The sequence below is a fragment of the Rhinoderma darwinii genome, chromosome 9, assembly GCF_050947455.1.
Source record: "Rhinoderma darwinii isolate aRhiDar2 chromosome 9, aRhiDar2.hap1, whole genome shotgun sequence".
Taxonomy (NCBI): Eukaryota; Metazoa; Chordata; class Amphibia; order Anura; family Rhinodermatidae; genus Rhinoderma; species Rhinoderma darwinii.
Genome location: NC_134695.1, coordinates 70,639,475 through 70,653,556, shown reverse-complemented (window position 1 = coordinate 70,653,556; position 14,082 = coordinate 70,639,475).

Sequence of the window (14,082 nt, the reverse complement as noted above, 5' to 3'; positions counted from 1 at the left end):
AGTCTTGTATATAGGGAGCAGTATTATAGTAGTTATATTCTTGTATATAGGAGCAGTATTATAGTAGTTATATTCTTGTATATAGGGGGCAGTATTATAGCAGTTATATTCTTGTATAAAGGGGGCAGTATTATAGTAGTTATATTCTTGTATATAGGGGGCAGTATTATAGTAGTTATATTCTTGTATATAGGGGGCAGTATTATATTAGTTATATTCTTGTATATAGGGGGCAGTATTATAGTAGTTATGTTCTTGTATATAGGAGGCAGTATTATAGTAGTTATATTCTTGTATATAGGGGCAGTATTATAGTAGTTATATTCTTGTACATAGAGGGCAGTATTATAGTAGTTATATTCTTGTATATAGGGGCAGTATTATAGTAGTTATATTCTTGTATATAGAGGCAGTATTATAGTAGTTATATTCTTGTATATAGGGGCAGTATTATAGTAGTTATATTCTTGTATATAGAGGGCAGTATTATAGTAGTTATATTCTTGTATATAGGGGCAGTATTATAGTAGTTATATTCTTGTATAAAGGGGGCAGTATTATAGTAGTTATATTCTTGTATATAGGAGCAGTATTATAGTAGTTATATTCTTGTATATAGGGGGCAGTATTATAGTAGTTATATTCTTGTATATAGGAGCAGTATTATAGTAGTTATATTCTTATATATAGGGGGCAGTATTATAGTAGTTATGTTCTTGTATATAGGAGCAGTATTATAGTAGTTATATTCTTGTATATAGGGGAAGTATTATAGTAGTTATATTCTTGTATATAGAGGGCAGTATTATAGCAGTTATATTCTTGTATATAGGGGGCAGTATTATAGTAGTTATATTCTTGTATATAGGGGGCAGTATTATAGTAGTTATGTTCTTGTATATAGGAGCAGTATTATAGTAGTTATATTCTTGTATATAGGGGAAGTATTATAGTAGTTATATTCTTGTATATAGAGGGCAGTATTATAGCAGTTATATTCTTGTATATAGGGGGCAGTATTATAGTAGTTATATTCTTGTATATAGGAGCAGTATTATAGTAGTTATATTCTTGTATATAGGGAGCAGTATTATAGTAGTTATATTCTTGTATATAGGGGCAGTATTATAGTAGTTATATTCTTGTATATAGGAGCAGTATTATAGTAGTTATATTCTTGTATATAGGGGGCAGTATTATAGTAGTTATATTCTTGTATATAGGAGCAGTATTATAGTAGTTATATTCTTGTATATAGGAGCAGTATTATAGTAGTTATATTCTTGTATATAGGGGCAGTATTATAGTAGTTATATTCTTGTATATAGGAGCAGTATTATAGTAGTTATATTCTTGTATATAGGAGCAGTATTATAGTAGTTACATTCTTGTATATAGGGGCAGTATTATAGTAGTTATATTCTTGTATATAGGAGCAGTATTATAGTAGATATATTCTTGTATATAGGGGGCAGTATTATGGTAGTTATATTCTTGTATATAGGGGGCAGTATTATAGTAGTTATATTCTTCTATATAGGGGCAGTATTATAGTAGTTATATTCTTGTACATAGGGAGCAGTATTGTAGTAGTTATATTCTTATATATAGGGGGCAGTATTATAGTAGTTATATTCTTGTATATAGGGGGCAGTATTATGGTAGTTATATTCTTGTATATAGGGGGCAGTATTATAGTAGTTATATTCTTCTATATAGGGGCAGTATTATAGTAGTTATATTCTTGTACATAGGGAGCAGTATTGTAGTAGTTATATTCTTGTATATAGGGGTCAGTATTATAGTAGTTATATTCTTGTATATAGGGGTCCGTATTATAGTGGTTATGTTCTTATATATAGGGGTCAGTATTATAGTAGTTATGTTCTTGTATATAGGGGGAGGTATTATAGTAGTTATATTCTTGTATATAGGAGCAGTATTATAGTAGTTATATTCTTGTATATAGGGGGCAGTATTATAGTAGTTATATTCTTGTATATAGGGGCAGTATTATAGTAGTTATATTCTTGTATATAGGAGCAGTATTATAGTAGTTATATTCTTGTATATAGGGGGCAGTATTATAGTAGTTATATTCTTGTATATAGGGGCAGTATTATAGTAGTTATATTCTTGTATATAGGGGCAGTATTATAGTAGTTATATTCTTGTATATAGGAGGCAGTATTATAGTAGTTATATTCTTGTATATAGAAGTAGTATTATAGTAGTTATATTCTTGTATATAGGGGGCAGTATTATAGTAGTTATATTCTTGTATATAGGGGCAGTATTGTAGTAGTTATATTCTTGTATATAGGGGCAGTATTATAGTAGTTATATTCTTGTATATAGGAGCAGTATTATAGTAGTTATATTCTTGTATATAGGAGCAGTATTATAGTAGTTATATTCTTGTATATAGGGGCGGTATTATAATAGTTATATTCTTGTTTGTGTCAGGCCAGTAGCCAAATGTACTTGATGAGTGACATCCATTTTTTGAGGCAGAAATGTGCTCAGAGCAGTTGTCATTTCCCTTCCCCCGCTCCTCCTGGAGGCGCTTATAAATGGCATTAATCAGCAGGAGGCGACAATGAACACAGGTGAAAGCTCCTCCCAGCGTGAAGTGAATATGAAATCTGTGCTGCGTCCTGAGGCATGATGAGAGGGACATTTACAAATCTTACCAATCTCGCCAACCAAAAATGTACAATAAGTAGGAACACAAAAGTAAAAATAAAAGTGGGAAACCGTGCACAGGTTCACACTGCCCATAGAGACTAGGACTGGGTCTCCCTCTTCCAAGGGCCCCACAGCAGACACATGGAAAGCCTCTATGGTACATATACCCTTAAAAGCAGATTGGAGCAGAAAATCTATTATAATACTACAACATAGACTTTTATGCAGGTAAGACCCCCCAAAAAGTTGCCAATAAATTCAATTCACTATCTTTCACCATTCAAATGAATGTGAGCAATCTGTGCTGATTAATTTCATAATATATCATTATAATGGTTGGAGATCAGTTTTACTGATACAGAGCACCAAATCCCCCCCACCATAGATAAAGCTAAATGATAAATTTCTGGTTGCTTGCAGTCACCACTAGAGGGAGCTCATTACATACCAATTTATACACCTCCCTTTGTGTTCAATGCAGTGAGCTCCCTCTAGTGGTGGCTACAGGCAGTAAGAATTTTATCATGTAACTTTATGTAAGTTTATGCAGTGGATTTGGATCTCTGTATCAGAAAAACTGTGATCTGCAATTTTGAACCTAAAAATGTATTTTTGTTTTAAGGTTGCATTCATTTGCTATTATTATTCCTATTAAATAATTGCGCACATTACAAATGTTGCAGAAAATCCACATATTCTGAATATTTCTGCAATAATCACAAATTCATGCATATTTTCCCCCATAGAGAATAATAGATATTGCATGTAACAGGCAGTTAGGGCTACAGGGTGACACCATCACAGGAAACGGGCAAACGTTGGGGATATATTGTCTTTTAATGTATAATATTCCTGCCTCTAGTGCCCGGGATGTTTTAGTAGGTACAACCTTGTGTATCTGACTTGGATCGGACAGTGTATGATTGTTCCGTCATCATTTTCAATAAGGCTCTGTTCACATCTCGTTTTGCGCACACGTTTGTAGTATACGACGACGAATACGTTTTTAAAGTTACAAAAACGTATGCATTTGTAACATACGGTTACATTTTTTTGTAGTATACGGTTTTATACATTTGTGTCCGTTCTTCTAAAAACTCATACGTTTTTTGTTCTTGAGTTATATCAAACTATATAAAGTCAAGATTTCCCATACATGGTGACAAAAACGGATACGTTTTACATATGCAAACGTAGGGTTTAAGATTGCATACGTCGCCATTGACTTCAATAGAAATAAAAACGTATACGTGTTGTATATGTTTTGGAAGAGTACTGAAAAACGTAGCAGACTACGCTTTTCAGGATATATGTAAGCACACGAAACGTATGCACAAACTACACCAATTGGGCGTCCGTCCTGACCATAGAAATCAATGTACGCGCTGTGGTACACGTATTGTGACTGCTTTTTCATGTCAAAACTTGCACGTCAGACGTAAAGTAAAAACGAGGTGTGAACTTAGCCTAAGAAGTGTTTGTAAATAGCGGAGTCCTTTCCTGCCAGCGTGGATACCAACTCCAAAATCGCTGGCAGGCGGATGGTTTATAATTTTCAAAAAAAAAATCAAATAAAAAATCGACAGCATAGCACAGGCATTTTTAGCATTTTTATGAATGTGATAGATCTATCACCTCCGAGATGTTTCCACTGTCATTTTTATTGCTGTAAACAGATGTGGTTTTTGCATCAAATAAAGGCAGATTTCAGAAATCCTGTGTCCGTTTTATTATTGTGTCTACCGGTAACGGTAAATCATCATTCACTTCTCCGCATCCGCACAAAACTCTCCTTCATGGCAGCAACATTACATTTTGGAGACTTTAGGATAAGTTGCTATTTGTTCACAGCCCCATTTGTGGTGCATGAAATGCAAAAGAAATAAACAAACAGAAAATCACTGCCTTTTAAAAAAATATGTAATATCAAGCAATCACCACTAGATGGCAGTCCACACTGCCAAACCAATAGGAGAACCCAACATATTTATGGCCCGTCTCATCTATGCTGCATTACAACTAGCCACACTGCCCTCTTGTGGTGATTTATTATTATTACGACTTTGTTAGCAGAAGTGGTGGACCTGGACAAGCAGAGCAGATTCTCCAAGCCTCCACAGACCACTTAATACGTTCTTGGCAGCGGACATTCTCACCTTTCCCCGTTCCTGCACTACTCATCACTCCTGAGCGCCATCGCAAACAAAGTCCTGGCACTGACACAGGAGCAACTTCTCCCAACCACCCAGGAGCAACTTCTCCCAACCACCCAGGAGCAAATTCTCCCAATCACCCAGGAGCAACTTCTCCCAACCATCCAGGAGCAACTTCTCCCAACCACCCAGGAGCAACTTCTCCCAACCATCCAGGAGCAACTTCTCCCAACCATCCAGGAGCAACTTCTCCCAACCATCCAGGAGCAACTTCTCCCAACCACACAGGAGCAACTTCTCCCAACCACCCAGGAGCAACTTCTCCCAACCATCCAGGAGCAACTTCTCCCAACCACACAGGAGCAACTTCTCCCAACCATCCAGGAGCAACTTCTCCAAACCATCCAGGAGAAACTCCTCCCAACCATCCAGGAGCAACTTCTCCCAAACACCCAGGAGCAACTTCTCCAAACCGTCCAGGAGCAGCTTCGTGATGAACAATGCTATTTCTAGCATAATGGACCATGTCACAAGGCAAAAGGGAAAACTAAGGGGTTCGGTGAACAAAACTTTGACATTTTGGGTTCATGGCCAGAAAACTCCCCAGATCTCAATCCCATTGAGACCCTGTGGTCACTCCTCGAACAGTGGGTGGACAAAAAAACACAGAAATTGTGATAGACTCCAAGCACTGATTAGGTAAGAATTGGTCATCAGTCAGGATTTGGCCCAGAAGCTGACATCCAGCATGGCGGAGCGAATTGCCGAAGTCTTGAAAAAGAAGGGTCAACACTAAATATTGAGTCTTTGCATAAACTTGATGTATTTGTCAATAAAAGTTTAAAAACGTATGAAATGTTTATAATTGTACTTCAGTAACCAGAGAAACATCCGACTAAAAGATCGAAAAACGCTGAAGTAGAAAACTGAAAACAAAAATCTGTGTCGGTCTCAAAACTGTTCTCAGATGTGTTATCTGTGGTGACCCGGCTCTAACAAGTGGTACAGAAAGTTGGTTTAGACGTAATCCGTTAAAGGGGTTTTCCACCTTCTGATGACCTTCACCGGATAGGTCATTAGTATATTATCGGTGCGCGTCTGGCACCCGGACCCCGCACCGTTAGGCTGGGTTCACACGACCATGTTACGTCCGTAATGGACGGAACGTATTTCGGCCCAAAGTCCCGGACCGAACACAGTGCAGGGAGCCGGGCTCCTAGCATCATAGTTATGTACGACGCTAGGAGTTCCTGCCTCGCTGCAGGACAACTGTCCCGTACTGTAATCATATTTTCAGTACGGGACAGTAGTTCCACGGAGAGGCAGGGACTCCTAGCGTCGTACATAACTATGATGCTAGGAGCCCGGCTCCCTGCACTGAGTTCGGTCCGGGACTTGCGGCCGAAATACATTCCGTCCATTACGGACGTAACATGCTCATGTGAACCCAGCCTCAAACCGCTCCAGTGGCCTTCGGGCACCGAATGTTATGGCGCATAATGCGATGTACGGAGCCGGAAGCAGTTGGCTCCGTACATAGCGGTCGTGCTGTAGAAGCTTGGCCGCTATTCCATGGCCGGAGCCAACTGCTTCCGCCATGTAAGTCCAGTGCACGGAGGCACCGGAGCAGCTGATCTGTGCGGGGTCGGGGGGTCGGACCCCCACAGATCATGTACTGATGGTCATCAGTTGTCCAAAGGTGGAAAACCCCTTTTTTGTGGTAGATGGCGGTTTCCTTACTTATACGTGTGAGCTGCTTGTGCTTAAAGGGAAGGTGTCATGAAATTGTTATTTTTTTTATCAAATTGGTTTCAGTATGATATTAAAACAAATTTTATTTATTTGTGTTCTACTTTTTACTTTTTTCTTACTTTTACTTCTCTATGGGGGCTGCCATTTTTTTTTCATCTCTGTATGTGTCGATTAACGACACATACAGAGATGGAATACGGCACATACAGCCCCATAGAGAATGCGAACGGGAGCCGTTCCATTCACTATAGCGTACGCCGTCTGTGTGGGAACAGCGCATGTGCGGCTCCCACACAGACCAAAAGGAAGGTCTTTGGCAGAGCGAAATCCGGCGCAATTTTCATGTGGACCGAAAGCCGCGGCCGGACAGTAAGATGACGACTTCCGGCCGCGGCTTCCGGCCATATGTTCAAGGAAGCGAAGGCGCAAGGAATAGGAGCGGAGGCGGCAGGAGCCGGTAAGTTATGTTTGTGTATGTGATGTGTGTATTAAGTTCGTGTTAGGGCTGATTCAGGCGAACGGGCCATTTTTGCGCATGCAAAAAACGCGGCATTTTGCGTGCGCAAAAGGCATTTGACAGCTCCGTGTGCCCTGTTCATAAGGATGCGCGGCTGCGTGCTTTTCGCGCACCGCCATCTTTATGACACTCCGTTTGGATGTTTGTAAACAGAAAAGCACGTGGTGCTTTTCTGTTTACATTCATTCTTTTACTGTTATTGCGCGAATAACGCTTGTCCCACGGAAGTGCTTCCGTGGGGCATGCGTGATTTTCACGCACCAATTGACTTCAATGGGTGCGTGATGCGCGAAAAACGGCAGCACATAGAACATGTCACAAGTTTTACGCAGCGGACTAACGATGCGCAAAACTCACGGACTGTCTGCACTGCCCCATAAACTTCTCTAGGTCCGCGCGAGCCGCGTGAAAACCACGCGGCTGGCACGGACGCAAAACACGTTCGTCTGAATCTGCCCTCATACTGTCTGATTACCACTGTGTCTAATCCTCCTACACTGTGCAGTCGCTCAGAAAATGGCGGCACACAGTGTAGGAGATTTGACGATTCAAAGCCCCTCCTTCTCCTGGCACTAGCCAGAATAAGGGAGGGGGGATTGTGTGAGGAGACTAGAGAGTGTGTCTACCCCAAATTTGCAGCATAAAACAATGAGGTTGCTTTACCACATTGACCATGCTGCAATTTTGGGAACTGCTCCCTCTAGTGCCCAGCACATGAAAATGTTATAAATTAGAATCTAATTTATAATATTTCCTGACGTGAAAAAATTTAAAAAATGAAAACAATGTGTAATCACTCAAATAATAATTGTTTAACTAAAAAAAAATTCTAGCGACACATTCCCTTTAAAGGTGACAACGTTTTCCTGACAATTTTGGAAAGCAGCTGGCACTCAGCAGGCAATGTATTTCTCTTTTAAATGAATGCCTCGCCTTGCAAACCTGCACCGGTGAAGGGCTTTCTAGGAGGAGATCCTGGGAACCTGCATGTTTCTGACTCATCTAATTCATCAGCAGAGAACTTTATCAGTGTACTACCTCTGCTGTCGAGAGCTGGCTGCAAATTCTTCCAAAGATGAAATGTTCTTATTCCTGCTGGAAGTGATGTTTACATTTGGTCTTATGGGGGACAATAAGAGGGATAAGAGGCCCACCAGAGCACAATCCCTGTGGTGTGGTGATTAAGTGGTGTCTAAACAGTGATTGTCTTCCGGGTTCAAATCCTGATGTGTGACCTTGTCTAAAAGGGAACTCTGCTGGGTGGTGTTTATAGTGGTGTGGAGGCAGCGCAGTGCCATTGTTGCTGCATAAGAAAGTTGCTTATACAGCTGTCTCTTTTAAGACAGCTGTGTATAAACATACACATATATATAGATTATTGTAGATTTCAGCAATATACTCATCACTCAAACAGGTATCATAATCCATTACTCAATAGGTGATACTTTGGGAAAGGGGGAGCTGCCCAAGGTCACCAGGAGGACAACATGGAGGTTTAGAACCCATATTGTGCAGAAGTGATTCCTGCGCTCAACTCAGATAACGTAATCTGTAAACCAGCTGCACAGCAGCTCCATAAGAATATATTTTTCACCTCTTTAAAAAAAAGAAGAGAAGAAAAAAAGGTGAGTGGACTTTCATGAAGAAAAACTTTAGATCACTTTAGATCACGTTGGGGCATGACAATGCAGTGGCTTGGGGCTTACGTGCCTAGGCCAGGTTTGCTTTGGAGTTTGCCCATGTGCCTGGGTTCAAAGCTTGTGTGGTAGGTGGCGTTCTCCTTATTTATATGAGTTTGCTGCTTGTACTGAAGGGTGATGACAATTTTGGCAAGCAGCTGACGCTCAACAGGGCAATGCATTTCTGTTTTAAAAGGATGCTTTTGACCTTGTGAACCTGCACTGGTGAAAGGCAATCAAAGAGGAAATCCTGGGGATAGAACCGACATGTCACTGACTCCTCTAATTGATCAGCAGAGAACATTACCAGTGCGCTACCTCTGCTGTCAAGAGCCAGGCACAAACTCTTCCAAAGATGACATGTTCTAATTCCTGCTGGAAGTAATGATTACATTTGGTCTTATGGGAACAATAAGAAAGTCTTGTGATTAACCTGAGCTGGTGGTCTGGTGCTTAAACTGTGCCCTAAACAGTGTCTTCTGTGCATGTCCTGATGTGTGTCCTTGTCTAAAAGGGAGGTCTCCTGGATGGTGTTTATAGTGATGTGGAGGCAGTGCAGTGAGATTGTTGCTGCATAAGAAAGTTATGTATAGGAAGAAAGATACTTATGCAGCTGTCTCTTTTGAGACAGCTGTATTTATATAGTAGATTATTGCAGATTTCAGCAATATACTCATCACTCAAACAGGTATCAGAATCCATCCCTCCATAGGTGGCACTTTGGGAAAGGGGGAGCAGCCCAAGGTCACCAGGAGGATAACATGGGGATTGGAACCCACATTGTATAGAAGTGATTCCTGTGCTCAACTTGGATCACACAAGCTGTGAGCTAGCTGCACGGCAGCCTTACAAGGACACATTTTTCACCTCTTTTAAAAAAGTGTAATCGGACCTTCAACAAGAAAAACTTTAGATCACATTGGGGGAGGGGGCAGCATGCAGCATGCAGCATGCAGCATGACAGTGTGGTGGCTTGGGGCTTAGGTGCCTAGGCCTGTTCTGCTATGGAGTTAGCCCATGTCCCTAGGTTCAAAGCATCCTGCATCCTGCATCCTGCTTGTGTGGTAGATGGCGGTCTCCTTACTTTTATGAGTTTGTTGCTTGTAGGTGACAACATTTTTCCAACGATTTTGGCAAGCGGCAGACGCTCAACAGGGCAATGCGTTTCTCCTTTAAAAGGATGCCTCACCTTGTGAACCTGCACTGGTGAAAGTCTTTCAAAACTGAGACACAAGGAGGAGATCCTGTGGATAGACTGCATGTTCCTGACTCCTCTAATTCGTCAGCAGAGAACATTACCAATGCTCTACCTCTGCTGTCAAGAGCTGGCCACAAACTCTTCCAAAGATGACATGTTCTTATTCCTGCTGGAAGTAATGATTTCATTTGGTCTTATGGGGACAATAAGAAAGCTAAGATGCCAATGTGAGCTGGTGGTGTGGTATTAAGTGGTGTATAAATGGTGAGTGTTTTCTGTGTAGTCCTTGGTTCAAATCCTGATGTGTGGATTGTCCAAAATGGAACTTTCCTGGGTGGTGTTTATAGTGGTGTGGAGGCAGTGCAGTGAGATTGTTGCTGCATAAGATAGTTAATTATGTAAAGAATGTTACTTATGCAGCTGTCTCTTTTGAGACAGCTGTATTTATATAGTAGATTATTGCAGATTTCAGCAATATACTCATCACTCAAACAGGTATCACAATCCATCCCTCCATGGGTGGCACTTTGAGAAAGGGGGAGCAGCCCAAGGTCACTAGGAGGACAACATAGGGATTAGAACCCACATTGTACAGAAGTGATTCCTGCACTCAACTCAGAACACGCAAGCTGTGAGCTAGCTGCACGGCAGCCTTACAAGGACAAATTTTTCACCTCTTTTACAAACAGGTAATCGGACCTTCAACAAGAAAAACTTTAGATCACATTGCAGGGGGTGGGGGGAGTATGGCAGTGTGGTGGCTTGGGGCTTACGTGTCTAAGCCTGTTCTGCTATGGAGTTAGGCCATGCCACTAGGTTCAAAGCATCCTGCATGCTGCTTGTGTTGTAGATGGCGGTCTCCTTACTTATATGAGTTTGTTGCTTGTGCTCGAATGTGACTACAATTTTGGCAAGCGGCTGACACTCAACAGGGCAATGCGTTTCTCTGTTAAAAGGATGCCTCACCGGCACTGGTGAAAGACTTTCAAAACCAAGACACAAGGAGGAGATCCTGGGGATAGAACCAACATGTCCCTGACTTCCCTAATTCATCAGCAGATAACATTACCAATGTACTACCTCTGCTGTTGAGAGCCAGGCACAAAAAATCTTCCAAAGATGACATGTTCTTATCCCTGCTGGAAGTAATGATTACATTTGGTCTTATGGGAATAATAAGAAAGTCTCGAGATCAACCTGAGCTGGTGGTCTGGTGCTTAAGCTGTGCCCTAAACAGTGTCTTCTGTGCAGCCCTTGGTTCAAGTTCTGATGTGTGTCCTTGTTTAAAAGGGATCTCTGCTGGTTGGTGTTTATTGTGGTGTGGAGGCAGCGCAGTGAGATTGTTACTGCATAGGAAAGTTAATTATGTAAAGAAAATTACTCATCTTTTGAGACAGGTTTATTTATATAGTAGATTACAGTAACATACTCATCACTCAAACAGGTATCAGAATCCATCCCTACATAGGTGGTACTTTGGGAAAGGGGGAGCTGGAGGACAACATGGGGGTTAGAACCCACATTGTACAGAAGTGATTCCTGTGCTCATCTCAGATCATGCAAGATGTGAGCTAGCTGCATGGCAGCTTTACATGGACACATTTTTCACCTCTTTTAAAAACGGGTAATTGGACCTTCAACAAGAAAAACCTTGGATGACATTGGGACATGAATTCACAGTGGCTTGGCGGTTAACTACTTTTAAGGCTGGAGATCCTGGGGATAGAACTCACATGGTCCTCACACCTTAGTTTATCAGCCAAGTTCTTTACCAGTGCGCTACCTCCGCTTTCAACTTTTGTCAACAAATTCTTCCAAAGACGACATGTTCTTATTCCTGCTGGAAGTGACGTTTACATTTGGTCTTATCTGGACAATAAGAAAGCTCAGAGATCGGCCGGAGCTGGTGGTCTGGTACTCAAGTGTCTTCCGTGTGGCCCTGGTTCATATCCTGAAGTGTGGCCTTGTCTGAGAGGAGACCTCGCTGGGTGGAGGCGGTGTAGTGAGGAGGTTGCTGCATAAGAAAGTTACTTATGCGGCTGAGCCAGTTCTCTTTTACAGAACATTATTGCAGATTTCAGCAATGTACTCATCACTCAATCAAGTATCACGTTCCGTCACCCCGTAGGTGTTGGTCTATGGGGAAGGGGGAAAGCTGAATGTTGAGCACGTAAGCTGTGAGCTCGCTGCTCCACCGGAACGCATCCACCTCATAAAAAAAGTGCGGTAATCTGACATTCAACAGAAATGACTTTGGACCGAATCGACTGACGTGCGCTGTGACTGGGCGGCTTAGGGCCAGGGCCGGTTTTCGACAGTGTGTTGGCTGCTGGGGATTGTGTGCCAGGGCTGTTTTTTTTGTCTCAGTCCGGCCCTGGTCAGGATGTCCTCTGTGATGATGCCTGGGAGTGCAGAAATGAGGAGAGGTGAGTATCTGCACGTCCGGTCTGGGTGTGTATAAGGGGATAGTCTGGTCTGGGGTGGGGCTGGGCAATTAATAGAAAAAGAACCATGAAATTTAGCGCAGGTAACTGCCGTCATCATACGCATTTCTTTTTCGGTTTGTTCTTTTTCCCGGGTTCCAGCTGTATGTCTCCTCAGGACGCCGATACATAGTGAATGGAAGAATCTATTGGATTCAACTGTAACAACGTCCGCTCACAGCTCTGCAGACAGGCGCAATGACATCACTGCCTCGCACCTGTCTGTGCCGATGCGTAACAGACGCGAGGCAGTGACATCATCACCCCTGTCTGCGCTGATCCACTCAGACCGGAGGAGCAGAAGGATCGCCTTCCCTCGACGTTGAAACGGGGTTAGGTGAGAATGTACGGTATATTATTCTTTTTATTGGGCACTATTGGGGCTGTGAGGGGGCAGCTATGGGGGGCATTATACTGCATGGGTGCATTATACTTTGTGGCTGCAGTGTCAGCGGGCATATTATATACAGTAGTATACAGCAGGGTCAGGGGATATATATTAGGCATGAAAATAGGGGGCGTGGCATGCCAAAAGGGGTGTGGACTAAATAATCGTTATCGAGGCCCTAGACTGGGGTCTGTATAAGGTTATAGTCTGCTTTGGGGTCTATATACAGGATTTCTCTGGTCTGGGGTCTGTATTAAAGGGGAGTCTGGGCTGGGGTCTGTATTGGGGATAGTCTGGGGTCTTTATTTAGGGGGGAGTCTGGTCTGCGATCTGTATTAGTTCAGCTGTTCTGGAGGGTCTACTTATTCAGGGGTTCTGGTCTGGTATCTGTAATAGTTTAGGGGGGGGTCTGTATTCATCATGGATGCTAACCATGGTAAAGTTTGTCAAACAGATCCAGGCCAGTAGGCCTTGGCACCCCTGAATCAGGCTGCCCATGGTAGGTATGAGGTGGTGTTGGTCCATAGATAATGGAGGTCCCATTGCCCCAATTCTGCCCGATCTTTACCGCCTGTTTTGAATATTCTCTTGTCCTTTATCTTGTTGTTTATTTCTGCTATGAGCAAAGTTAACCATTAGAGGGAGCCAGAATACTGCGCTAGATCTTCCCAATACTAAATGTGTTTGACTATAAATGTAACAAGGCCGCCCCCCCCCCCACCTGTGTTTATCTCTGAGACTTGATTTTATCCACTATATTTTTTTAATGTACAACACATTGCCACAAGACACCCATGGTAAAATGCGGATTGACGCCAAATTTCAGACCCCTCCCCTTATTGAGCCCCCACTGCTTGGTGCCGCAGATTTTTGATAGGCTTTTTTTCTCACCAGTGGTTTAGTTGCTTGTAGTTTATAATCATTCTGACCTTATTGTAATGCAGCTCAGCTCTTCATAACTTCCTGTTGATCTTGTCCTTCTTCACATCAGCCAATATGAACAAGCAGAGCTGCAGTGTAAAGCATGAGGGATGGAGAGCCCAGATGCCCTGAGCCTCTGATAAGACAGGAGGTTGATTTCAGACTCCAACAGACAATGCAGCTAAGCTGGAGTCACTGATCATAGTTGTGTCCTAATTGGGAAAAACTAAAAACAGCCGACACTGGAGGAAATATAATACAGGTAAGTAGCACCCATGGGGTAGTTGTCACTTGGGGTATGTT